Here is a 26,053-nt window from a genome sequence, read left to right on the forward strand (position 1 = left end):
ATGTTGATCCAATCGGTTGTCTATCGGGGGCCGGGGATTTAGCTCAGCGGTTTGGTGGCCTGCCTTGCAAGTGCAAGGACCCGAGTTCAATCCCCGGTACTCCCACCCCTCCAAAAAAGACAGAATCAGTTTTCTTAACCACTAGGCTTCACTGTTCAAGATCGGTAGGCAAATTGATACGTGTCTCACAGCCTCCCTGCTTCACTAACAAACTCCCAACCCCAACCCCAAATTTCATCAGCAGTCATGTGCCTTAGACCAAAGATGTGTAAGGATCTTAGAACCACACATAGTCCAGAAACTGACACAGGGCTACTTCTCTTTGTTGAATGGGACATGATTTCTTTAAACATTAAAGAAGAAAAAGAATGGTGTGAGACTATAGTTACATATGTACAGAAGTTAGGAAAATGAGATAACTTTTAAGATCACTGTGTTTTCAAGGCTGAGATGGTATATGGATTGAATGCTGCTATGGTTCAGATACGATTTTTCCCCCAGAGGTTCGTGTATTGGAAGATTGAGCTTCAGAATGACAATGTTATTAAGGTGGTAGAAATTTTAAGGAGCTTACTAGGAGATCCCAGGGTCTGCCCTTCCTCTAGCTTTGGCTTCCTGTTTGGCCAGATGATCTCTCCCTTTTGCACACATTCCTGCCACTGTGATGCCATCCACCCAGAGGTGATGGAGCTAAGGGGACCCTGGCCAGAGCCTGTGCTGTGCTGATTGGACTTTCAGCTTCCAAAACTGTGAGTTAAATGTGAGAGCTGTCTTCCTTGTATGTATTGTAGCCTGGGTATTTTGGGTATAGTTAACAAAAACCATATTAACATAAAGGTACAATCAATATATAGGCTATTCATGATGTTGGTTTAAAGGAACAATAAGTAGTCTTACTGTCCTTCTTTCCCTCAAAAAGCAACTGAAAGTAATTTTCAATTTTTAACCTCTCAAAAGATCACTGAAGGTAAAGGAGGAGGGGAGGAACTTTAAAACTCTCATTGAGATGATTTGCAGTATCCTCCAGTTTTAAAGAATTTTAAGGTGATTTCTTCTACATTAAGGATGCATTTTCCTCCCTTCTGTACCCCTGGCACCTGACTTCCAAAACAGCTCATTTCCTTGACCCTCAACTTAGCATAGACCCCTTGTGAAAGCTCAACCTGTTTAACTCTTCTCTTCAATCAGTTCCTTCAAGATTCTTAACCAGGTGAATACTGGCCTGGTCCAGAAATAAAATCTCCAGGATGATACCTGTTCTGCCTCTGCATCTTTTCTGGCTGTTCTTTCTGTATCATCAAACTCTAGGGACATACTGGCAAAGACAAAGGTGTCTAACAGGAAGAAGAAAGGAATATGAAAATCATGTTAAAAAAGTTCATGTGAAGTTTTGTGAATAAAAATTAGATACTAGAAGAGCCCCATTGTCCCAGGCTGGGCTGGCTTGCGGGGTTGGGGTTAAGCCCAGGGCCTGGATTCAGAATATTCAGCCTGGTATATGCTGAGAGAGTCTGTATCGTGCTTAGGGTAAGGGTGTACAAAGTCAGGACTGCATGCTCAACTCTCAGGAGACTGGATTCTTTATTCTGAGTTTTCCTGAGAAACTATCTTGTAGTTGTTTATGCTAGTCATACAGCCCTCAGGTTGTGCACAGATCTCTGGCCTTAGGGCTTAATTCAGGGGCTGACCCACACCCTTCACAGCCTCTCCTTTCTTTCCAACACACTTGAATCCACTCTGAGAACCCTGTCATAATTCACTTTCCTAAAAGCTGGAGTTAGAGTGTTCAGGAATTAGAGTGTCCACAGCCTGGACAGTAACCCTGAAAACTCTCATGGTTGCTTTTCCTTACCACAGTGGAATGAACCCTTAATTTCCACTTGCTTTATTTCCTTTAAATTTCTATCTTCTACTTACTAGATTTCGCCAAACCATACACTCAAAGGTTAATTTGCATAGTCTTCTCTCAGTTTCTTTTGGTTAACACAAGCTGGGTTGCAAAAATCTCCACCCTTCAAAGGATTTGAGGTTAACAACAACCCAGCTGGATTGAGACTGTAATTAGGAAAAAAAAAAAAGTGTTGCAATAGAACGTAATGAGATGGCAAAATGAAATGAAGAGGATTCTCTAAAATCTTCCGTGAATCTTTAGTCTTGTTTATTGTTCTTGTCTAAGCCCTGAAGTGTTCTAATTTATGTCATCTTTTGTCTTGAGGACTTTTCATCAGATAGACTGAATTCTTCCACTGAACTGGTGAATTGAGCTTGTAACAGGAAACTCTCCCACCCCATTTTAACATCTTTTTCCACTTTGTCACATTTTAGGCTGCTGCCAGCAGATGGCGGACTCCGGCCTAGGTTTCCCTCTGTGGCCTTGGGCTCTGGAGGGGAGGTAGGGGAGAGGCTGAGCTCTGGCTAAGATTTCTTCTGGCATCTGGAATGCATTAAAAACAACCCACAAATCTGAATCTCATTCTCCTTAGACTAGAGTGAAGGCAAGAGAGAGACACAGGGAGGGAGAGGGAGGGAGGGAGAGGGAGGGAGCGCGAGAGCGCCTGGCTGTATAACTAGGGAAAAACTAGCGAAGGGGGCAAGGACAGAGGAAAGCCGAGAAGCCTAGGGGTCCTTACGGAAGGAAGGGTGTGCCTCTCTCTCAGTTGGCTGTTCCTGTCCCCAGCCTGTTGGAGGAGGAAGTGGCAAGCCAGAGGGTTCTTTGCAAATAGGGTCAGGATGGGACTCCTGGAGCTCTAACTTTACTGGCCCCCCTCTTTACTGACATCAAGGTCCCTCCTAGATAAGGATGAAGAAGAAAGGCGTGGAGGCCTCCACCTTCCCCCTCTGCACACAGCATGACATACCCTGACTTCTGTGGTGAGTGGTGACTAACGGGTAAGGCTAAACAGGTTGAATTCCAGAAATTACCTATGCTTTTTCACCATCATCCCTTGCAGTCCCCCATAGTTCCCAGTAGAATTTCAGCTTTATTTTTCTATGGCCTTCTTGATGAAAAGCATTTTTTTTCCTCATTGAGTTCATTGGTACATTTTAGGTACAGTATAGTTACATTCATCATTGGAATTTTGTACCTTTACATGACAGGTCTTGGTTCTCATTTTTTCTCTTTACCCCTGCCCTCCCTTCACCCCCTCCTCCCTTCCCTAGTTACAAATACCTTATTTCCATTTTTTCATTTTCTCATGTTTTTTTTCCCTATTCCCTTATTACCTTTCCCCTACGCTTCCCATTTCCTCTACACTTTTATCCCTTTTCTTCCTGTTTCACATTGTCAGTTATACCATTAGGATCTTATGTATTATTATAGCTTTTCACACCAGAGAAACTATTCAGTATTTATACATGTGTGACTTATTTATTTCACTGAGGAGTATATCCTCAATATGTATCCATTTTCCTATGAATTTTCCTAATTTCTCATTCTTTATGGCTGAGTAGTATTCCATTTTATAGAAAAACCACATCTTTATCCAGTCTCCAACTGAAGGGCAAATGGGCTCTTTCCAAGTTTTAGCTATTACAAACTGTGCTGCTATAAACATAGATGCGCATATATCACTGTGATATGATTCTTTTAATTCTTTTGGAAAGATACCCAGCAGAGGGATGGCTGGGTCAAATGGAACCTCTAGTCCCAGCTCTTTGAGGTATCTCCATATTGATTTCCATAGTGGTTGCACCAGTCTGCACCCTTCTCCATTGAAAAGTGTTTTTAATGGTTGATGACTTTTACCACTTAGCACGTAACAGGCTGTATGATCAACAGGCAAATGATATCCAGGCACTGCTCAGGGTGGGGAAGGAGATTCCAGGAGGGAAAAGCATGGGGAATGAGGCAGCTGGGCCTCAATGACGACTGATCTTAGTTTTGGGCATTGGGATCTGGCTCTTCCTCCTACCCCCAGGCCAGGGATTTCTTTATGGCTGGTTGGGTGAGGACCTGGCATGGCCTATGTGTAACTCCATCCAGAAGGAAGTCACAGCTGTTCTAAAACTGGAGGCAGCTACCTGAATCTGATCGTGTTCTATCTTTCCACCTAAGTCACATCATTTCTGTCTTAGTCCTACTGATGCTCTCTGCCCCACCATGGACAATCACATCATTTTCTGTTTCCTTGAAGGCTGATTTGATGGAAAGCTACAGAAGGAAGAGCCATAAGGCAGAGCTACCAACTTGGGCTAAGCTAACTGCTATGGTGTGGATGTAGTCTGACAAGGATCCGTGTGCTGCAAGCTTGGTCCTCTGTGTAGGAGGTGCTGTGAAAACTTAAGAGGCTTGGTCTAGCAGAAATGATGCTGCCAATGTGGGAGCTGCCTTTGGAAGGAACTGATGATACTCTCACACAGTGAATTAGTTCCTATGAAAGTGAGCTCCTCCTGTAAAAGAACCAGAATGGCCCTCCCCAGTCTCTTGCTTCGATGTGATCTCCCTTGTACGCGTGCTCCCACCATCCTGATGCCATGAGGCTCACACCAGAGCAAAGCAGATGCTGGCATCATGCCCTTAAGCCTCTGGGACTGTGAGCTAAATAAACCTCTTTTCTAAGTGCCTAGCCTTAGGGTGTTTTTTGTTTGTTTGTTTGTTTTTTGATACGGGGGGGATTGGACTCGGGTCCTTGTGCTTGCAAGGCAGGCCACCTAACCGCTGAGCTAAATACCCGGCCCAAGGGTGTTTTTTTATAGCCACAGAAAATGGAGATGCCTGAAGGAAAGGGGCTCCATAGGTCTGACCTGAGCCCTCTGAACCCCGCCCCCCATAGTACTTGCTTCCTCAGTGATGCAGCTGAGCACCAGCAGCCTGATTCTGCAGCCCACTGCCCCTTCTTTCACTCCTGTTACCCTGCTCTCCATTCTCCTGTTGTGTCTGCCTCTTTTCTTGCTGCATTAGTCCCCCTCAGCACCAGTCCTGCTTCTCCCCTGCCTTCTGTCCACATGATGCAGAAAGCTTATTCTCTTGTTTTTCCTCTGTGGTCAACACAGTGTCGTGGCTGACTAGACTCTGGAGCTAATTCATAAATTCAAATCTGCCTCTTGTGCTGTGTAACTTGGGGCATGTTATGCAATCTCTCTGGGCTTTGATTTCCCTATATGAAAAATGGGGACAATAGTAGCATTCACCTCACTGGATAGTTTGTTGAATTAACTGAATAAATGCAAGTATGTTGTTTAGGTAGTACTGGACACAAGGTAGGTGCTCAAACATGTTAGCTGTTGCTAATATCTTCTTGTCTTCTAAATCTGGCTTTCCTCAGGGAGTCCTAGTTCTGTGGGAGGGGGAATGGTGGGTAATAGGGCCAGTTTAGACTTTGTCCTCTGGTATCAATGGTTTCCAAATAGGGAAACATGTACCCTGCTAGATGCACAAAAACTCTTGGGAATATGTGGGAACTTCATTTTCTATCATCGAGTTTGCTATTTTTCACCAAAGTCAATTGCCTTTCCTAGCAGGCACAAGTTGGACTACATTTCCCAGCATTCTTTACAGTTAGGCAGGACCACATGATTGCATGGACCAATCAGACTCAGCTATAATGCTGCAATGTTGCCCCTCCCATGTCTAGCTCTTTACTCCCCATGTACTGTGCAGTCCTCCAGGCTCCCCATCTCCATTCACTATTTCAATGAAGAGAACCCAAAGGCCCTAGAGGAGGGAAGAGCCATGAATGCAAAGGGGAAAACCCTCTCTACCAAACCTAACATGAGCGAGAAATAAGCTTTATTCTGTCAAGCCAATGAAATTTGGGGCATATATTTGTTAAAGTGATGAATGATGACCTCAACATCTATTCACATTTATTTTTTAAAAAATATTTTTCAAAATTTACCTTTGTATCACATGTTTCTCATAGATAATGTAGATATAGATAGGTATATAGATATAGCAGTACGTTTGTAATTTAATGGTCAAACTTTTTAATGACATGTGATCAAAATGTTTGGAAACTTGTGTTCCAGGCTATTGGAACCAGCCTAATTCCTCACTTATGACATTGCCCGCCATCCTGGAGTGCCTTGTCCACTTTCCATCTTCAAGGTCACACAGTTGTTTTTTACTTTTTGGCAGTGTCCTATTATCATCCCGGAGAAAGTCAGTACTAGAAAAATAACACTGCAACTTTTTTTTTTTTTTTTTTTTTACAGGAATACAGTTGAATGGGAGGAATAACTTCTAGCAGTTACAATGGGGTAAGTATGGTTGACAGCTATTAATGGGGTATTTCAAAATAGCTAGTACAGAGGACTTTGGCTCTTCCAACATAAACAAATGGTAATTTAGAGTGATGAATATTCCACTAACCATGATCTGATCGTTACACATATAGTATACTGAAATATCCCATCATACTCTTTAAATTTGTATAGTTATTGTGTCAGTTAAACTTTTTAAAAATATTAAAAAGGGCATGTTAACAAAGTGGCCTGTACTAAGAATCAGAGGATCAGACTTTTACCCCCAATTCTAACTAACTTGGTTCTGTCCCCCGCCTCACAAGTGCAAAGACCTGAGTTCGATCTCTGGTACCAAAAAAAAAAAAAAAAAGTGTAAAACTGAATTCTAACTTGGTAACAGTGGGCAGAATGTGTTCTCTGTGGGTTTTCAAGTCCTTATCTGCAAAACAAGGTCAGTAGACTGGATAATTTTGTTTTTTGTTTTTTTTGGTCCTGGGAATCGAACTCGGGTCCTTGCACTTGCGAGGCAAGCAGCAGAACCACTGAGCTAAATCCCCAGCTAGACTGGATAATTTTGGAAGCACGTCTCAGCTCTAACATTTGATGAGTTCTGTAGTCTGTTGGCTTGTGTGGGTGTGTTCTTGATTTTGGAGTAAGCTTTAAAGGATGACTTTGAAAATGATCATGATTGTATGCTTACACCCTCTCCCATTTGCCAAAAGAGAAGGATTTACTTTGGCTATAGCTATCACTTGAGGGATTAACTTACTGCTCTCTGGGTGTTTGCATCCATACAAGATAGGACTTGTCTGAAACTGCTTATTTTCATCTACAGAGAGGAACCCTCAGACTCTTCTGAAATTGAACTTTTTATAACCACCTCTTTCCAGTTCTCAGTCTTCACCCTGCTTTCTCTAAAGGAAATTCTAGTGTTTCTAAAGACCCCAACGCCCAAATCATCTGTTCCAAGGAAATGTTCTTAATTACAGTATGTTCTCAATGGTCTCCAAATGTCTCTGAGGCCAGAGCACTCCCAGCATAGTCATTGAGCATGTGTTTATGCACTTGTTGGAATTAAAGCCAGAGCCAGAAAAGCTGTCCCCAGATTTGGGTTTTTAATTGTTTGATTTTGGTGTCTCAAGGGTAAGCTCTCTTGAGCCTTGTTCAATCTATAGGATAACAATCTCCATCTTTCTGTGAGCTTCTGCATTTATAGAAAGCTCATGTGTATAGCAGGGCTCCCATTGTCCAACTCTGTATTTGGCTTTGCAAGAAAGGGAGCATCACTTATTATAATCATATTATGATCATCCTTAGAATCTCAATTCTGAGATGCAATTTCACTGATAGTAGAACACATAACCTTGTCCATTGAGAGTACACTTAGTGACTTCAATAACTTGGTGTGTGTGTGTGTGTGTGTGTTTTTTTTAATTCAGAGCTAGAATCCTCCCATCTCCGGTGTCTCTCCTTCAGGAAACATATCTGAGTTAAGATACCCATTATCTAACTTTGGGGTGGGAGTGGGGTGGGTGGTGAGAGTATAGCAGTCATAGAAATGTTATAGGTCTGTGCTGGTACCCACTGATGTGTTCATGTTCCTACTGGTGTCATGTCACATGGTCTTCACTGCATCTTCTTTGGTGTCTTGGTCCTGGGCCCTCAGGTCAACTGTCCCTCGGTTCCATGCCTGGTCCCCTCTTTGCCACATGGGAGACAACTCATGTAGCTGCCTCTGTCATCACAGGAATGGGAGGAACGGGACTCTGTTAGGTCACCTGGGGCTCAGTCACCCAGATACCCATACAGGAGTCTTAACTCCACTCTCCGGGTGGCCACTTGTCCATCAGAAAGTGAAAATATTCTTACCTAAGAGGAAGTTAGAAATCCTTCTTGGTGTAGAGGAGAGAGAGAGAGAGAGAGAGAGAGAGATGAAGGGAAGCAAAGAAGTTGTTAAAAGATAAATTCATTGATAAATTCACTGAAAACATTGTTGAGTTTTTTTAAACATTCAGTGATCCTTGAATTACCAGATCACAGGGGTTCAGAGGTCCACCTTGGGGGCACCAGAGGAAAATTTTAAAGGTATTTAATGAAGCAGGACAAAGAAAATATTTAATTGGTTAAAAGAGGATCAGAACCAATATTGTCAAATTAGCCATACTTGCAAAAGTGTTATATAGACTCAATGCAGTCCCAATCAAAATGCCAACAGCATAGATCTAGATCTCTCTATCCTAAAATTCATATGGAACCAGAAGAGACCTCAAATAGCAACAATAAGTTTGAGCAATAAGAGCAAAGAAGGTGGCATAGCAATATCATACTTCAAGGTATATTACAAAGCAATAGTGATAAAAGTGGCATGGTACTGAAACTAAAACTGGCATGTGGGTCAATGGAACAAAACTGAGGATACAGAAACCTTCTGAGACATATTTAAGTATTTGATCTTTGACAAAGGAGCCAAAAGCATATGATGGAGGAAAGATAGCCTATTCAACAAATGGTGTTGGAAAAACTAGTTATCTCTTTACAGAAGAATGAAACTTGACCCTTATCTCTCACCATATGCTAAATTAAAATAAAAATGGATCAAAGATCTAAACATTAAAACAAATGTTAAACCTTCTGGAAGATAAAATAGGTAAACTACTTGAAGACATAAATGTAGGAAAGGATTTTCTAAACAGAACCTCAATTTCATAAGAAATAGCAAGAATCAACAAATGGGATTATATCAGACTAAAATGTTTCTGTACAGCAAAATAATCAATAAGTAGTGTGGAGATACAACCTAAAGAATATAAAAAAATTTTGCCAGCTACTCCTCAGACAGAAGACTAATATCTAGAATATACAAAGAACTAAAAAAAAATTAAACCACCTAAAATTAAAAGCTCAGTCAAGAAATGGGCTAGAAAATGAACAGACACTTCTCAGGGGAAGAAATACAAATTGTCAGCAAATATATGAAAGAATATTCAAGGTCTCCAGACATTAGAGAAATGCAAATTAAGACAATGCTAAGATTCCATCTTAATCCAAAAAGAATGTCAATCATTTAGGAAGTCAAACAATAATAAATGCTAGTGTGGCTGTGGTGAAAAAGGAACCTTTCTGCATTGTTGGTGGGAATGTAGACTAGTATAACCCTTATGGAAAATAGTATGGAGAATGCTCAAAGAATTAAAATTAAAAATTTCATACAACTCAGTTATCTTCTTGCTATCTTCCCCAAAGAACTTAAGTCATCATACTACAGTGATACTTGCATACCAGTGTTTATAGCAGCACAATTCACAATAGCTAAAACTTGGAAACAGCCTGTATACCCATCAACAGATGATTGGATAAAAAAGATGTGGTATCTCTGTATAATGGAATACTATTCAGCTATAAAGAATGATAAATTTGAGGAATTTGTAGGAAAATAGATGCACCTGGGAAAGTATAATATTGAGTGAAATAAATCTGACACACAAGCTTAAATATCTAATGATGTCTCTCATTTGAGTGAGGAAAAGTACAAAGAAAATGATAAAGGATGGATCAAAAGGGACAAGAGGACAGATCGTGTCCAATAGGGAAGTGGTCCAAGGGAACAAGGAGAGGGAAAGGGAGGAGGGGAAGGGAAATGAAAAGAATAATGATATGCCATGTACAGGATCCCAATAACTCAAATCAGTGTAAGCATTACATGCCATAGTATGAGACAAATAACAAGTATGACAGAGGTGATAGGGGGACCAGAGGAAAAGGGAGAAGGGCTGGGGAAGGAATTAAAAAAAAAAAGTTGTAATATGTACATATAACCACTCCCCAAGATGTTTGTAAACTACATGAATTGCAAATGTGACTAATAAAAGGAAAAATAAAAAGGAAAGTCTCTCTTAGAGGTCAGTTGTTAGTTCCCAATTGGCTAAGCTTAAATTTTGTTTTACTGTTCACATTGAGTTGGATTTGGGTTCGTTTAGAAACCTGGAATGCTAGAGCTGCTAGGTCCTCAATTATTGCATTTGATTTAAGAGTGAAGCTTTCTTGGAGGATTTGTCCCCCACCCTTCTTCCCTCTCACAAGATTAACTCCAAAGTGTTAGGTTGGGGAGTAGATAGGAGAGCCCCTATGTGGGTTTGGAAACACAGCAGTAGGTAGAGCTTGCTTGGTCTGTGCTTGCCCTGTGGAATCTCAGCAAGCAGAGAGCTCCCTTCTGAAGCCCATTCCTTCCCAGTGGGAGTGTGGCTTCTGCCTTAAATATCCACTTTCAAAATGTCAGTGAGTTACATTGCCCACAGTAAGCTACTTGAATCATGAAAATGGCCTTACCTGACCTATTTTCATTAGGAAAAAAAATTTTAAGTACTTTCAAAACCCTTCTTTCCCTCCTCTATCTCTACTCATGTATCTCATTTATATTCTGCACACTAGAAGTTTAGATCACAGCCTCTCAACTTCAGAAATCTTGACAGTTTGGGCCTCCCTCTCTCCTTCCCTCCCCTTTTCCTTCCTTCCTTCTTTATTCCCTCCACTCCCACCCCACTTGCTTCTTGTGGTACCAGGGATTGAAACCAGGGCCTTCACACTGAACTATTTATCCAGTGTTTTTTATTTTTTATTTTGAGACAAGGTCTTGCTAAATTGTTAAGTGGCTCAGGCTGGCCTTGAACTTGTGATTGTCCTGCCTCAGCCTCCCAGAGTGCTGAGATTATGAGCACTGCTGTGTCTGACTCAGATTAATTCTTTCTTATGAGGGGCTATCCTTTGCACTGTAGGATCTCAGCAATCTCTCTGGCTCTTATATATGGAGAGCAGAAGCACTATACTGCCTATCCTGCCATTTTTCCTTTCCAGAAGTAACAAACAGGAATATTCCCAGACATTTCTAATTACCCTCTGGGGAAAAATTGACCTTGATAAAGAGTCACTGCTTTAGGAAAATTACAAATGAAAATATATGCTTTCATACTTGGCAGTTACTTGCTTCATTGCTGATATTATGGTGTCTAACAGTATCATTTGATATCTGTTATCATTATGTATATCTAAAATGTACCAATAAATGTTTTGCTTTGAAAAAAATTAATAAAGAAATGTACTTATTGGTAAGTTAAAATAAAGCTACTTGTTTTTATTCTAAGCCCAACATTTATCATTCTTCTTTATTTTTTCTAGCATCTTAGAAATAGTGTGGATTATTTTACTACTCAAGTGTAACTTAGAATGACACCTTTATATTTTGGTCTCTTTTTACTTTTAGCGACAAAAAAAGTTTTTTTTGCTGTTTTGCTTTTTAAAAGAACTTCCAGGAGTGATTTAAAAGAGTTTCTTCAGTTACAATCCACTAGAGACTAGAATAGATTATTATTCCAATGAAATTTAATTCTAGGATATAAAGTCTCATAATTCCTATTCACGCATTTCTTTTTTGGCAATATGTAGAAAAAGTTGATTTGCATTCTTAATAGTACAGGAAATATAAATTCTCAGCCTTTCCTTTGGAGTCATGCTTACAGTAACAATTATTATGCTTTTCTAATAGTAGCCTATTTTTTATTATATTTATTATATTATTCCAAATATACTTGATGTTTCTGTATTCATCACCATTTTTGATCTACTTGAATTGTTTTTGAACCCTTGATCCATTTTGTACTTGGGGCTATACCATGAGACAATAATAACCACAACAAAAGAGAAACCCAAACCATATAAGCAATAATGTGCAAATAATGAGAAATTGTTATTGAGATAAACCATATTTCACCAAACATATGTTAGCCAAGGCAAATAATCTCAATAATCTCATGCAGATCATATAACTTGTACCCAGACTTATATGTATATATATATTTTTTTTTTTTAATTTTTTTTTGTACCAGGGATCAAACTCTGGACCTTGCGCTTATGAGGCAGGTGGTGGAACCACTGTATTAAATCCCTGGCCCCTGTACCCAGACTTTAATAATTCAGGTTATAATAACTACTAGAACATACTGTGCATAATTTTACCTTTCAAATATGTAAAATGTAGTGGAGAATGGGTTCATTCTATTTTCTGAGGCTAGCTTTAGCTTAATTAGTTTGAGTTACTGTAATAGAATACCACAGACTATGCAGCTTAAAGAACAACATCTATTCCTTACAGTTCTGGAAACTAGGAAGTCCAAGATGTGGTGTCTGGTGAGTGCCCCCTTCTGTGTTTGCAGATAGTCATTTTCTTCCAGAAAAAAATGGGGGTGAGGGGAATTTCATCATCCCCTTATAACAGGATCTCATTCACCAGGCGCCAACCTTACTATCTTATTACCTCACAAATGCCCAACCTCAAAAACCAGAAGTATTTTTATAAACTTAATTTTATTGGTACACTTTTGATATACATAATGATCACATTCATCATAGAGAATTTTTACTTGTTCATATCTTGATTCTTCTTTTTTACTTATTCCCCTCCCTTCCCTTCAACCCTTCCCCTCTTATTTACAAAAGCTTTGTTTTCATTTTTGTCCTGTGATTCTTTTTTCCTTTTCTCTTCCTTCCCTTTCCCTCCCTGTCCCTTGTTCCCCTTCCCATTTGAACATTTTATTTCTACTTAACAATATCTATTATCCATTTTGGTCCTTCTTTACCTTTTTGGTTTCTTACGCAAGAGAACAATGCAATATTTAATTTTATTTGTTCACTTAAAAGTATGAATTTTAGTGATTTTTTCAACACCTATTTTAAGAAAGGTGTAGTTAATGTCCTTAAAGTTGATTTAGATGTGAGTGAGAGCCCAAGAAAGACAGTACTTCAGATTCCTCATAGGCTCTATCTCCAGGCTTGACGACAAGATCTCTGAGGGCAAGGGCAAGTGTTTGGATTCCCATAAGTCTCCCCATTGCCCCACCATGGGGTTCTCACCCAAATCAGACAAAGCTCTTGGCATAAAAGGTTGCTCCTTGCTCCACTTGGGATTCCTGTGCAACTGGAGAATTACTTTTACTAAAGAGTCAAGCCTAGAGTTGAAATGCAGACAGACAGGTCCACAAAGGCCAGGATCTGTGGTTTAATTGCACAAATCCATTCTATTGACAAAGGTTGAGCTCTCTGGGGGCAGGACTGCTCAGCAGTGGAAGCTGGTCTGCAGCAGTGGCTCTGGATCCCGTAGACAGCTCTTTGGTGCCCCAAAGGCCACATGGCTGTCCTCCCCTGTTAGCAGTTGTCCATCTTTCTGTCTGGCTTCAAACCCCAGAACCAGGCTTGGGGTAAGGTGGGAGTCATATCTGCTTCATTTTCCTCAGCTCCCACCTGCTATCTGATCAGTATGTGGCTCCACCATATCCATGCCCATTTTTCTTTGGGAGTCTGAGGGTTCGTATGTAAGAAGGGTTCGGGCATTGCTGTTCCTCTGAGTGACTCCACAACGAATCCCATAGACAAGATGAAGGCAGTCGTTTTCCATCTGTACCACAGGTGGATCTGGGGAAATGAGGACATGAAAAATTGAGATGAAGCTTATTTAAGAACTCTCTTTTTTATTTTGGTCTTTATTTATATATTGGGTTTCTCGTAAATAATGAGCAAAATAAAAGATAGATAATAGGAAGTAGAAAGATGTTTTTCAAATGGGAAGGTGGACAAGAGATGGAGTGAGGGACAAGGGAAGGAAGGGAAAAGGGATGAAAAAAAGAACTGAAGAAAAAGGTGGAAATAGAGCTTTTTCAAGTGGAAAACAAACAAGAGTTGGAAGGAGCAGGGAGAGATGGGAAGGGAAGGGTACAAAAAAGAATTAAGATTCGTTATGTTCGTGTCCACACTCCCTCACAATAAACGTAATCATGTACTGCAAACATGTACGGTACTAATAAATAATAATAAAAAGAAGAAAGAAAAGAACTCCTTTGTATTATCTCCATTTTTGGAAAACCTTAGAGGGTAAGAGTGTTGGTTAAGAGGTTGTTTTAGGTATGATTTGTGGGGAGGACTTGGTGGGAGATCCAGCAGAAGTTATATCACCATCATCATTATATTTGGCTAACATTACTATTGCCAGGCATAGTATAATAGTATATGTTCTCTCGTTTATTCCTCACAATCCTGTCATGTTCCCCATTTGACAGGTGAAGACTCTGAGCCCTGAGGGTTGACTGGCTTGCTTGAAGTCATGATAGAATCATGAAAGAGTCGAAATATCAGGCATCATTCCTGTCTATAAGAACTTTGGTTAAGATGCTCGTAAGGGTTATGATCATCCTACTTGGAAAACCAATAATGGATTAGTTGACTTCCAGGGACTGTTTTTCTAACAAATATTATCTTATAATTTCTGCAAATCTCTCTACTTAAGGCCATCCTCCCCAAAATATGTGAAGTAGAACCTTCCACTTCTGCTTCTTCTCTAATATTCACTAAGGCTTACTCCAACCCTACAAAGAAACAAGACCCTCCACATAATTTATTGTTATTTTTGCTTCCAAAAGAAATCTGCTTGGATCCTTCACATATACTAAAGAGTTAAATGAATGCTAGTACCTTAAAGTATTTTTAATAATGGAATAGCAGGCACCAGCTAGCAAGTAGCAAGCAATTTGCAGGAGGCACTCATGGTCCTAGTATCATTCCAGTTCTAAAAGTCTGTCTTCCCAAAATTGTTCCATCCTACCCGTATTCCCAACTAGGTGTGTTATGAAATTAATGCTTAAAGAGGTCTTTTGGCTGGGGGGTATCGGCGATTGAATTCAGGACCATGCACTTGTGAGGCAGGCTTAAAGAGATCTTAATGATGACTGTTAGTTGTCTGTATACTTGGACCAGAATTCCAGCTTCTGGACCTTCCATCGGAAATCACATGGAGGGATGAGTAATGTGAAGCTTGCCTGCTCCCACCCTGGAATGTTCATGATAGATTCCTGACACAGGGTGATACAAGGGCCTTGGAACATTCCAGAGGAAACAAAAGCAAGATGAGCAGAGACAAAGAACTGTGAACACTGGGCTCAAAGTGCACCAGTGAGGGTGGCTGGAAACTGCCCAGAGGTGGTGGCTGCCTAGGTCAAAGGACACCAACAGGAAACAGTCTCCAGGCTGCCTGGTTAAGAGGAAACCTTAGCTTTGCCTCCAAACTGTGTTGCTGGGAGGATTCTGCTTTAAAAGAAAGCCCAAGGTGACTCAGGCTTCCTGAGAAGCCTCTTATCTTAGCCAACGCAGACATCTGTGTCTTCCCTTGCCCAAGAAGTCACTCTTTCAGGACCATTCCCTCCCCTATCAGATCAATAGGGCTTTTACTACTCCCCCGACTGGGTCCAGGAACAGCCCTGTGAGGAAGGCTGTCTTTCTAGATTTTCTGTTTCTGCTTCCCTGTGCCCCTCCCTCTGCTTCTGGCAGTCCAGGAAGAATTAACTAATTCTCTCCATGAGCTTCTTGCTTGTAGGAAGAATGGAGCCATCACTATATTGGCTGCAATTTGCAGACTGAATGAGGACATGAGGCCTAGATAGAGAGGTGGTAATTGATTGACTTTACGAATGGGATCTATGGTTGTAGTTTGTGTGTAGGGAGGCAATGTAGGGTGAGTAGAAATCACACTCAGGCTGTCTCTGAACTGAGTTACCCATATTCTACTCAGCTTACTGCACACACACTTCCTGAAAGGCCATCTTGAAAGGGGCTAGCAAGGAAGATGAACAATTTCATCTTATTTTGCTTATTGGTGGTGGACCTATCCTGTGTAAAGACAGTACAATGTGGCCATCAGAATGGATGTGTGGTCATTAGAATGTTTTAAAAGACAGTTCTCAGCAAGTGGGTAGGTAGGTAGCGAGGGAGGGAGGGAGGTAGATAGATACTCCTTTTGGATTGATCTTTAGTCTTAGAGCTGTTAAGATTTTTTTATGATCCTTCCATTTAAAAAATGAGGAAAGAGTCTTAGGAAAGATAAATGACCCAAACTCTTACTGTATTCATTAGGTGTCTATCACTGTGATGGAATACTAGAGATAGACAATTTATAAGTTTATTTGAGCTTATGGTTTTAGAGACTTCAGGCCATGGATGGTTGACTTTGTTGTGCATCTTTGTTGACTTTGTCGGTCCAGGGGCAAAGCAATATATCATGGTGAGGAGCGTGTGGCGAAGCAAAACTACTCACCTTATGGTAGCTGAGAAGCAAAAACAGAGATGGGAGGGGCTGAGTTCCAGCAGCCCCTTCAAGGACATGCCCCCAATAACCTAGTGTCCCCTTTACTAGGCTTCATCTCGTAGAGGCTGTGCCACCTCTCAGCAGTGCCACAAGCTGGTGGCCAAGACTTTGACATATAGGCCTTTGAGGGCCACTTTTCCAAGCCATTACACTTACAGTGACACGGTGACAGTGACACTTTCATTTCAGTGCTTTTTCCGATAGATTGGCCCTCCCACAGAGCAGGTAGCTTTTATTTTCTAAATAGCTCTTTTGCCAAGAAGTAAGTTGGTAGAAGATTTCAGGCTCAATATGACACCATCATAGCTAGGCCAGGTTAATTCCAGAACCCATAGCCTCTAATTTAAAAACTGAGCTTAAAAGAAATTCCAAAGATAAAGATCAGCTAAGAAAAAGACATTTCAGCATTCACTCCTAGGTTGCCAAGGTCTTTCCATCCATAACTGGTGATACTGAAAAGAAGGAACTGGGAGAAGAAAAGACTGGGCTGCACAAGGAGGTAGGCCCACTGTCCCCAAAGAGGCACGCCTGGCTCTCTGCCTGTGGGAAACCGCACTGACAAGGGATCACTGCTGTACATAGGGGGCTCACAGTCTGGTGAGCTTCTTAACAACTGGTTCTTGTCAGTGAATGACTATGACAAGAACTTTCATCATATAAAGTTCTGAATATATGGGAATAAAACATTAATGCAGAGTAGGAGATCAGGGAAGACTTTGTAGGTAGGGCACAAGTTGGACTGGGTTCAGAAGCAGTGGCAGGACTTCTACAGAGAAAGGGTGAAGATTCCAAAAGCTTGAGCTCAAGAGCGTGAGACACTGTTCAAACTATCAGGAGTCCTGTTTGAACACTAGGGCAGTGTTCCTAAGACTTATCCCATCGAGCTCTATCCTTAAAAACGAGCCACCGAAGAGGGATCTTGGATCAAATACATTAGTGAGTGTTGCCTACTATTATGGTATGTGGCCTTCTTTGCGTTCCACAAGGTACAGAACTTATCTAATGCTCTTAGCAAAACAAAAAACATAAGACAAAACTGGTTTATAAAATGCCTCCTTTCATTTTGGGGAAACAGAGTTCCACAGGACTCATTTTGGCTTAGGGCACATGGTTGGACTAGGTGGGCTCAGGGAGCAAACAGAGGACACTGATTGTGGAAAAGTCAGTGCCTGGTAAAGAATTTAGGATTTCATCTTCTTGTAGGGAGTGGGAGCATAGGGTCTCCCTTGCCCCTTATATAATATTTTTCTTCTAACTACATAAATATGTACATAGTTCTAGAAAACTTGCAGAAAAAAAGGAGAAACAACCTCAGAAAAAAAATTGAAGTTACCTACAACACAAAGATCACCGTTTATCCCCTGAAGATGTGTGTTTATTGAGTACCTTCTGGGTGGTAGCGTCAGTTCTAGGTGATGTGGATTCAGCAATGAACACAACTAGTAAAAATTCCCACACTCTTGCCACTTACCTTTTAATTGTGTACTCAGACAGTAGACAAAACGAATAAGCACATAGTAGTCGAGTGGCAAGAAAGATAATGGAGAAACACAAAGCAAGAACATAGTAACAGTAGTGAACCACAACCACAAGCAGGCATGGGCTGCCAGTGAATCTGTGTTAGCACGGTGATGGGGTGATGTTTGGATGAAGACATGGGGGAAGTGAAGTAGTGGAAAATGCAGACAAATGGAAGAAGAAAGAATAGCAAGTGCAGCAAACTGATTGTGGCTTGTGTATATTGCAGGCATAGTCAGGAGGCTGTGCAGGCTGGGAGGAGCGAGATTAGCAGTTAGAGAGGTGGTGTGGGCAGGATAAAGGCCTTGCAGGACTAGCCAGGGATGATGAACCTTTCAGAGCTTTCAATGATAACAAATAGCCAGATGTAACAAACACACCACAGATTGCCACCAGGGAAGGTGGTGGATATGGGATGCCATGGAAGTGTTTTTTTGGTACTGGGGATAGAACTTGGAACCTTGCGCTTATGAGGCAGGCAGCAGAACCACTGAGCGAAATCCCTGGCCCGTGGCAGAGTTTTTAAATGATTAATTGGACATATAATTAATGTACCATACAAGGCAGTCACGTAAATTATACCATTCCATTGTTTTTTACTATATTTATAGTTATGCTATAATCACCAGTACATAACTTAGAAACACAATCTCTATTTGCGGTTACTCCCCCATTCTTCCCTCCCTGACTTAGTCACTTTCTTTGGTGTTGGGACAACATAGCTGACCCCTCAACCTGAGGGAGGAAAGGTTTACTTTAGCTCAGTTTGTAGAGGTTTTGGTCCATATTTGATTGGCTCCAAGGCAGGGCTGCATGGCAGAGAACATGACAGAGGAGAGTTGCTCATGGCATGGCGTTCAGGAAACAGAGAGTCAAAGGAGGATAGGGGAGGAAGATATAGCCTTCCACACCATGCCCCTGATGACTTGCCTCTTCTGATCAGACCCCGTGTCCTAACAGCAAGGCAGCTACTAACCTCCATGGTCCAACCATCATCCAAAAGCCCCATCTATGACCAAATGAGGCTTTAGGGGGAGACATCTAGTTATAAACCACAACATTCTCCTTACCCCTTGACGGTGTGATAGTGATTAGTCTAGTTAGTTCTGGTTCTTCAGATTTACCTATTCTGGATGTTTCATATAAATGATGTGGATATTATAGAAATGTGGCATGGAGTCTCTTGTGAATGGCTTCCTTCATGTCAGATAATGCCTTCAACCACGTAGTAACATGTATCCATACTTCAGTTCTTTTTAGGGATCAATACTATTCCATCGTGTGGACATACTCTGACTGGGTTGTTTTTCATGGCTACTTTTGAGCAGAAGAGTGTCTTTAATGGGACTGGAATGGTGTGGCTTCTGTATGGAGAATGGGTTGAGTGTGGGCAAGTCTGGAACCAGACCAGGCTGTTGGAGGGTAATTGATGATGAATTTTGCACCTGAGTGATAGCAGTAGAGGAGGTGAGGAGTTGTAATGCTCTAGGGCTCAGTCCTCAGTTCTCTTCTCACTCTATGTGCACGTCCTAGGTGATTGCAGTCTCCTAGGGTTTAAATATCTTCTTGCAATGGAATGGATGACTGTGCATTCATATGTTTGAATCTAGTGCTCAGTATGATGGAATTAGGAGTGGAGCCCTTTAAGAGGTGATTAGGTCATAAAGACAGAGCCCGTATGGATGGGACTAGTCCCCTTATTAAAGGGATCCCAAAGAGCTCTTCTGCCCTCTGCTTGCCCCCTAAGGATACAATGAGAAGTCAGTAGCTGAGTTCTCACCAGAAGCATGTCACTCTCAAATCATACTTTGAGAAGTAAATTTTTGTTATCTATCAGTCCTTCCGTCTATGGTCTTTTGTTATCATAGATGAAGACATTGCTATATACTAATGACCCTAAAACTTATCTCAGCCCAGGCTCCCTCCAGATGCTCACTTGACATCTTGATTTCATTGGCTCCCTGAGAAACACTTCCAACTCTATAGTACCAAACCAGAACTCCTGACTTATCCCACCCCACCCTGCTCTCCCGGCATCCTTTCTTATCTCAGTTGATTCCTTCTGTGTCCTTCCCTAGAAGGATGGAAACATTAACAGGCCAGAAACATTAACATATTTAATTCCTTTCTTTCTCTTATGTCTTATATTCAATCTGTTAAGAAAATCTGTTGGCCTCATCTTCATCACATATTTAGAAGAGAGCCACTGTCAGCTCTTGCTTGAATAAGTATAAAGATTCTTAATTCTTCTCTTTCTTTCCATCCTTGCAGGAGACCAAATGGATCCTTTAAAAATGCAAGTCAGATCAAGTCACTTTCCTACTCAAAACCCCACTGCACTTAGCATGAGCCCCACCCCACATGATGACTTGTAAAGCCCTACAGTAGGGTCTGGCCTCCTGATATCTAGGACCTTATCACTCACTCCTGTTCCCTGTTCTCACTCCTGGTCCAGCCAATGGGCAGTTTTGTTGCTCTCTGAGCTTTCTATGCACTTCTCAATCTCAGGGCCTTCACACTGGCCATACCTTCTGCCGAGAATGCAATATCCACATGGCCATTCCTGACTCACTTTCAAATCTTGGTTTTGGTGTCACACTGTTCAATGAAGCATGCTATGGTTTCCGTGTTTGACATCAAGTGAAAACTTCTCTGACCTGGTTTCACATGTTCTTATCCCCTAGAGAGTGACCATAACTTTAACCCCTTACAGGGCCAGGGATTTAGCTAGGTGGTTCTACTGCCTGCCTTGCAAGCGCGAGGTCCTAAGTTCAATCTCTGGTACCAAAACAAACAAACAAAACAAAACAAAAAAACTTTAACCTCTTATATATTTTACATATTATATTTTTGTTTTATTAACTGTTTCCTTCTGCTAAGATAGAAGCTGCTGAGTGCAGGGAGCTTTGTTTTGTTCACAGCAACTAGCAAGGTGCCTGGCACATCATAATCACTCATGAAATACAATGGATCAGTGAACTAATTTATCATGTATATATTTATATAATTGCCACCACATAACGTATCAGACATTTAATTTATGTATTCAGTCCATATTGGTTAAACACTAAACCTGACTGTCGGATTAAACCCTAGGACATGACTTGCTTCTCACTGCCTTCAAGGATATCTGGCTATGCTCTTCACTCTATTAGACTAGATGGAAGGACTTTCTCCCAAGGTGGTTCATCAGAATTTTAGGAATTAACGCTTCAGTGTGGTGGAGGCCTTCTTCACGACACCCTACAGGTTCCTGCAGAGACTGGCCTGGGTCCTCTTCTCCTTTTGCTCCAGCTGTACTCACCCCTTTGGCTTTCTAGAACTCACCATTCTTCCTCCTGTGTTGGAGCTTTTGCCCCACCTGCCTGACATTTCCCATTCAGTGCCACAAAGCTTTACAAAGAGCTGCAGGATCGAAATCAAACTCACCAACCTCTGCTTTTACCAAAAAGAAAAAAAGAAAGAAAGAAAAAGGATTTAGACCCAACGCAATCATACATCTCATAGTAATGTTTCAGTCAATGGGAGACCGCATATATATAACAGTGATTACCTAAGATTATTTCACTTAGTGATGATATGAGCTTCACATAACGACAAAATCTCCTAATGGCACATTTCTCAGAATGTTTTCCCAACACTAAACAACACAGACTGTATTTTGAAAGAACTGTTAACATTGTATTAATGAGGAAGCAAATGAAGCCAATTAAAAGGTCAACAAGTGAACAGACACCTCATCAAAGGTCATAATACAGGTGAAAAACACATATGTGGAAAGTTGCTAAACGTTATATGGCATCAGAGAATTACAAATTAGAACAATAGTGGGCTGCCATCACTTACCAATTAGAATAGCTGAAATAAAAAACACTAGTGAAACGCTGTGCTGCAGAGGATGGTAAAGAGCAAGAGGAACACTCTTTTCATCATGTAAATATGGGGAAGCCACTTTGCCGGACAGTTTGGCCAGTTCTTATGCAAGTAATCATATTCTCACCACGTAGCCCAACAACATTTTAATATTGTTGTTTCTTGATATTTGTCAGAATAAATTGATGATATATCCATATGAAATCCTGCATACAAATGTTCACAGAAGCTTTGCCTAGTTGCCAAAAATTGGTAGCAAGTCCTTCAGGAGATGGATGGATAAGCGAACATTGTCATACCCATATATGGGAATGTTACTGAATGATTTTAAAAAATGACCTTGTAAGCCACAAAAAGATATAGAGAAACAATAAGGCTCATTTTTAGAGAAAGTATCCCATCTAAAAAGGCTATATACAGTATGATTCCAACTATGTCATATTCTGGAAATGATAGAATTGTAAAGACAAAAAAAGATCAGTGGGATGAGGGGAGGGAGGAATTAATAGATGTAGAGCAGGTAATTTTTTAGGGCAGTGAAATTATTCTGTATGATATAACAACAGTGAATAGAAGACATTAAGAATTTTTCAAAACTCATAGAACTGTACAGCACAGAATGAACCCCAGTGTAACTACAGACCTTAGCTGATAGAAGGTATCAATATCGATTAATCAGTTGTTAACAACTGTACTATACTCATGGCAGATTTCAACAGGAAGCAGAGGGATATGAAATCAAATCCACCAATGAATTATTCAGAACTCTTCACACTGCTCCAGGGTGTCCTACCTTAGTCAGTGGTTATGCCAAGTATCTGATCATGCAAGGTAGAAATCCAGGAATTGACTTTGATCCCTTCCTCATACTGAGCTCTGCGTCTAATTAATCAGGAAGATCCATCACTTTGACTTCCTAGACAACACTGGAAGTCATCCTCGTCTCTTTGTTTCCTCCGCCATCGTCCTAGCTCATCAGCCATCCTGTGACTACATATCAGTGCCTCTTCAACTGGCTCCTCCTCTTGACCAGCCTTCTCCATTTTGCACCCACTGTGGCTTCAAATCTTAAATCTGAGTGTATCGTCTGTTGCCTAAAACCCCTGATGCCTTCCTGTTGCTCTAAGGATAAAGACAGCTGTTTCATGTGGGTTTTCTTTTTTTTTTTTTAATTAATTTTATTGGTACCTTTAAGGTATACAATATGGCATTCATTGTTGGAAATTTGTACCTTTACACAATCGATTTTGGTTCTTATTTTTTCCCTATTCCGCTGCCTTTCCTTCAATCCCTCCCTCCCTTCCTATCTGCAAAGAATTCGTTTTCATTTTTTTTTCATTTTTTCATATTAATTCCATTTCCTTTCTTTTGTTTCCTCATGTGGCTTTTCTTCATGACTTATCTCTGCTACCTTTTTCCATGCTCATTTCCAACCACGCTTCCCTGTGTATTTCAGGCCTGCTGGAGTCTTGATCTCTTTCACTACTGACATTTGTATGTTCTGTTTCTTTGCTTTGAAAGGCTCTCATCTTTTTCGTTCAGCTGATCCCTTCTACTCAATCCCTTATACTTTCCTGAACTTATCACATCTTTCTTCTCTGATATCCCTGTTTTGGCCAAACCTCTGCACTTAGGCTCCTATGCGATTTGTAATGGCATGTTTATTTATGAGACTGATTGATGCCAGTTTGTAGGCTGTATGTATGAACAGTATGCCAGGATAGGCCATAATGTACCAGGAGGGGAGGACTGAATCTGTTTTGCTAATTGTCTCTCTTGCCTAGCCACAGTACTCAGAAACAGATATGTTCATGAGAGAAGAGATCGATGAATACCAAGACACTGATGATTTTGAAGGTGAACACACTCTTATGCCTTCAACTGTGCCACCAGCTTTATCCTAAGGCACAGGGCCTGATTCAGTGCTAGAGTCCCTGAGGGCACTGTGTGTGTGTAGGCTGTTGTTTTAGAACTCTCCTTTTTCTGAAAGCTCACCAACTCAGCTGCAAGTATTCACTCCATCTGTGATCTCATTCAGGGAGGGAGCATTTTGGACTTGAACACATTTGGCTGTTGAAGAACTCTGATTGCAAAATACGGTGACTTCATGCTCTTTTCTTAAAATAAGTGCAGTTCTCTTTACACTGGGGAAGCTTGGCAAGGGGTTTTTGAAAGCAACAACAACAACAACAACAAAACCAGTATTTTACAGATGTCCAGTTTTAACTTCACAAAAGGTCTGTTGTAGAGTTCTTACATTTTCGTTTAAAAAATCCAGTTTCCCATGTGTATACCAAAGAATGCCACATCACTAGGTAGCAGGTTCTCCACTGAGTGAAGTTACAATTGCTTTCCTTGCCTGAATCTCATTCTTTGTAGCCTCTGGGAAACTTGTAAACCTGTGTGTGCATTGCCGTGGGCTTCTGAAGATAGCTGGAATCCACTGGGCAGATCCACTGGTTCTCCTTCCATTTATTTATTTATTCGACAACGTCAGAACCCACAAGATGGCAGACACTGAATTGGTTATAGTCATTTCCTTGGCCTTCAAGAACTTACACTTCTTTCCACTGGAGTACAAACTCCAGGAGAGAAGTGGTCTTTGTGCATCTTTCTCACTGACTTATCTAGAACTGACTTGTGCTCAATAAATATTTGTTGATGTGTGAATTCTTTATGTGTAAATGTATTCCAGATACCTTCCTGTGTTTTGCCTCCCTAGCATTCAGTAACCATTTGTCCCTTGTTTGGTGATAGAATCCTTGCTCTCTGTTGGGAAATCTTTTCTCCCCCTAATATTGGAGGTGGAATCTGGGGCCTTGCAGTGTAGGCGAGCTCCCTATTATTGAGCTACACACCCAGCCCTGTGGGAAAACATCTTTATTCCACACTCAGGCTCGGTGCAATGGATGGAGGCTACCCCTAGCCCCATGATTCAATTCATCAAAGCTTGATTCCAGATATTTTGTTGGAATTCCTAGGATGAGTATCTCTCCCCTGAGAGGACTTGAAACAAAGATTTTAAGTCCTGGATTTCTGGTGGCCACCATGTAGTGACAGCCTGCCTGGGAGTGGAACCTAGACTAAGGAAAGCAGATCGTAGAGAAAACTGGATGAACTGAGTCATTATAACATTGCTTTTTGGCTCGCTCTAGTATCTATCTGTATCAGTTTTCTAGAGCTGCTGTAACAAAGTACTACAAATTGGATCTCTCAAACAACAAAAATGTATTACCTCTTAGTGATAGGGATTAGAAAGAAGTTCTAGGCCAAGATGTCAGCAGAGCTGTTTGCTTCTGAGGGCTGTAAAGAGACTGTTCTATGACTCCTTACTTCTGGTGGTTTGCTGGAGATCTTCAATGTTTCTTGGCTTGTGGATGCATCATCTTGATCTCTGCTTTTACCTTGACTGCATCTCTTTTGCCCAAATCTCCTCCTTTTATAAGGATACCAGTCATATCGGGTTATGCCTACCCTAATGACTTCATTTTAACTCTATTATCTCTGTAAAGACCTTGTTCACAAATAAGGTCATAAACACAGGTACTAGAATTAGGATTTCAGTATCTTTTTCAGGGAAACAATTTAACCTATAATACTCTCACTTGCGGTTAAAAAGCCTTATGTGCTTATTGTTGCACTTCTATATACTAAGTCCTAAAAGCAAAAGCCATTCACATGAAAGATTAGAAATTTTCATGTCTTTTGTACAGTCTTTACATATAATTGGAGGAGGCCAGAAACAAACCAATTGGACTTGAGAAAAAGAAAGCTTTGTACATTTCTTGCATTCTGTACCATAAACATGTCTGTCTGTATGTGTATATAAATTTTATCTGCAAATATCTCTCTATCTCTCTATCTATCTATTGATCATCTGTCTGTTATCCCTGCATTCATGGTACAGAATGCTATACATTTCCTACCCTTTCCTTTTTCTTATATTCATCTTTGGGTGAAAGCATAAGTAACCTGACTTCTATTCATTCCCCAAAGTGAATTCTCTTTATTTACCTGGATGCTGTTAAAATCTTTCCATGGCTGCTTGTGACTCAGTCCAGTAGCATTAATTCTGAGTAGAGGAGGGTAGAAGTAGAGGCTGGGGCTGGGGCCATGTGGGCATGGGAATCTGACGTCCCAGTTGTTATCTTCTCTGTGACAGGTGTCCCAGATGCTTTTTTTCCCTTTTTATTGAGTTTATTGGTACATTTTAGGTATACAGTACAGTTACATTCATTATTGGGATCTTGTACCTTTACATGACAGGTCTTGGTTCTCATTTTTCCCCTTGTCCCT

General features: G+C 40.9%; 1 protein-coding gene across 1 annotated transcript in view; it reads left to right on the forward strand.

Annotated features, from left to right (window-relative positions):
* The window catches only part of LOC104858568 (Golgi apparatus membrane protein TVP23 homolog B), a 138,646-nt gene that overhangs the window by 42,014 nt on the left and 70,579 nt on the right, over positions 1–26,053 (forward strand). The window contains exon 8 of the mRNA XM_033762775.1: positions 6,157–6,201. The gene's annotated coding sequence lies outside the window, so the exon portion shown is untranslated. The remainder of the gene's footprint in view (positions 1–6,156; positions 6,202–26,053) is intronic.

Source organism: Fukomys damarensis, unplaced genomic scaffold (genome assembly GCF_012274545.1).
Source record: "Fukomys damarensis isolate Sample0158 unplaced genomic scaffold, DMR_v1.0_HiC HiC_scaffold_13, whole genome shotgun sequence".
Classification (NCBI taxonomy): Eukaryota; Metazoa; Chordata; class Mammalia; order Rodentia; family Bathyergidae; genus Fukomys; species Fukomys damarensis.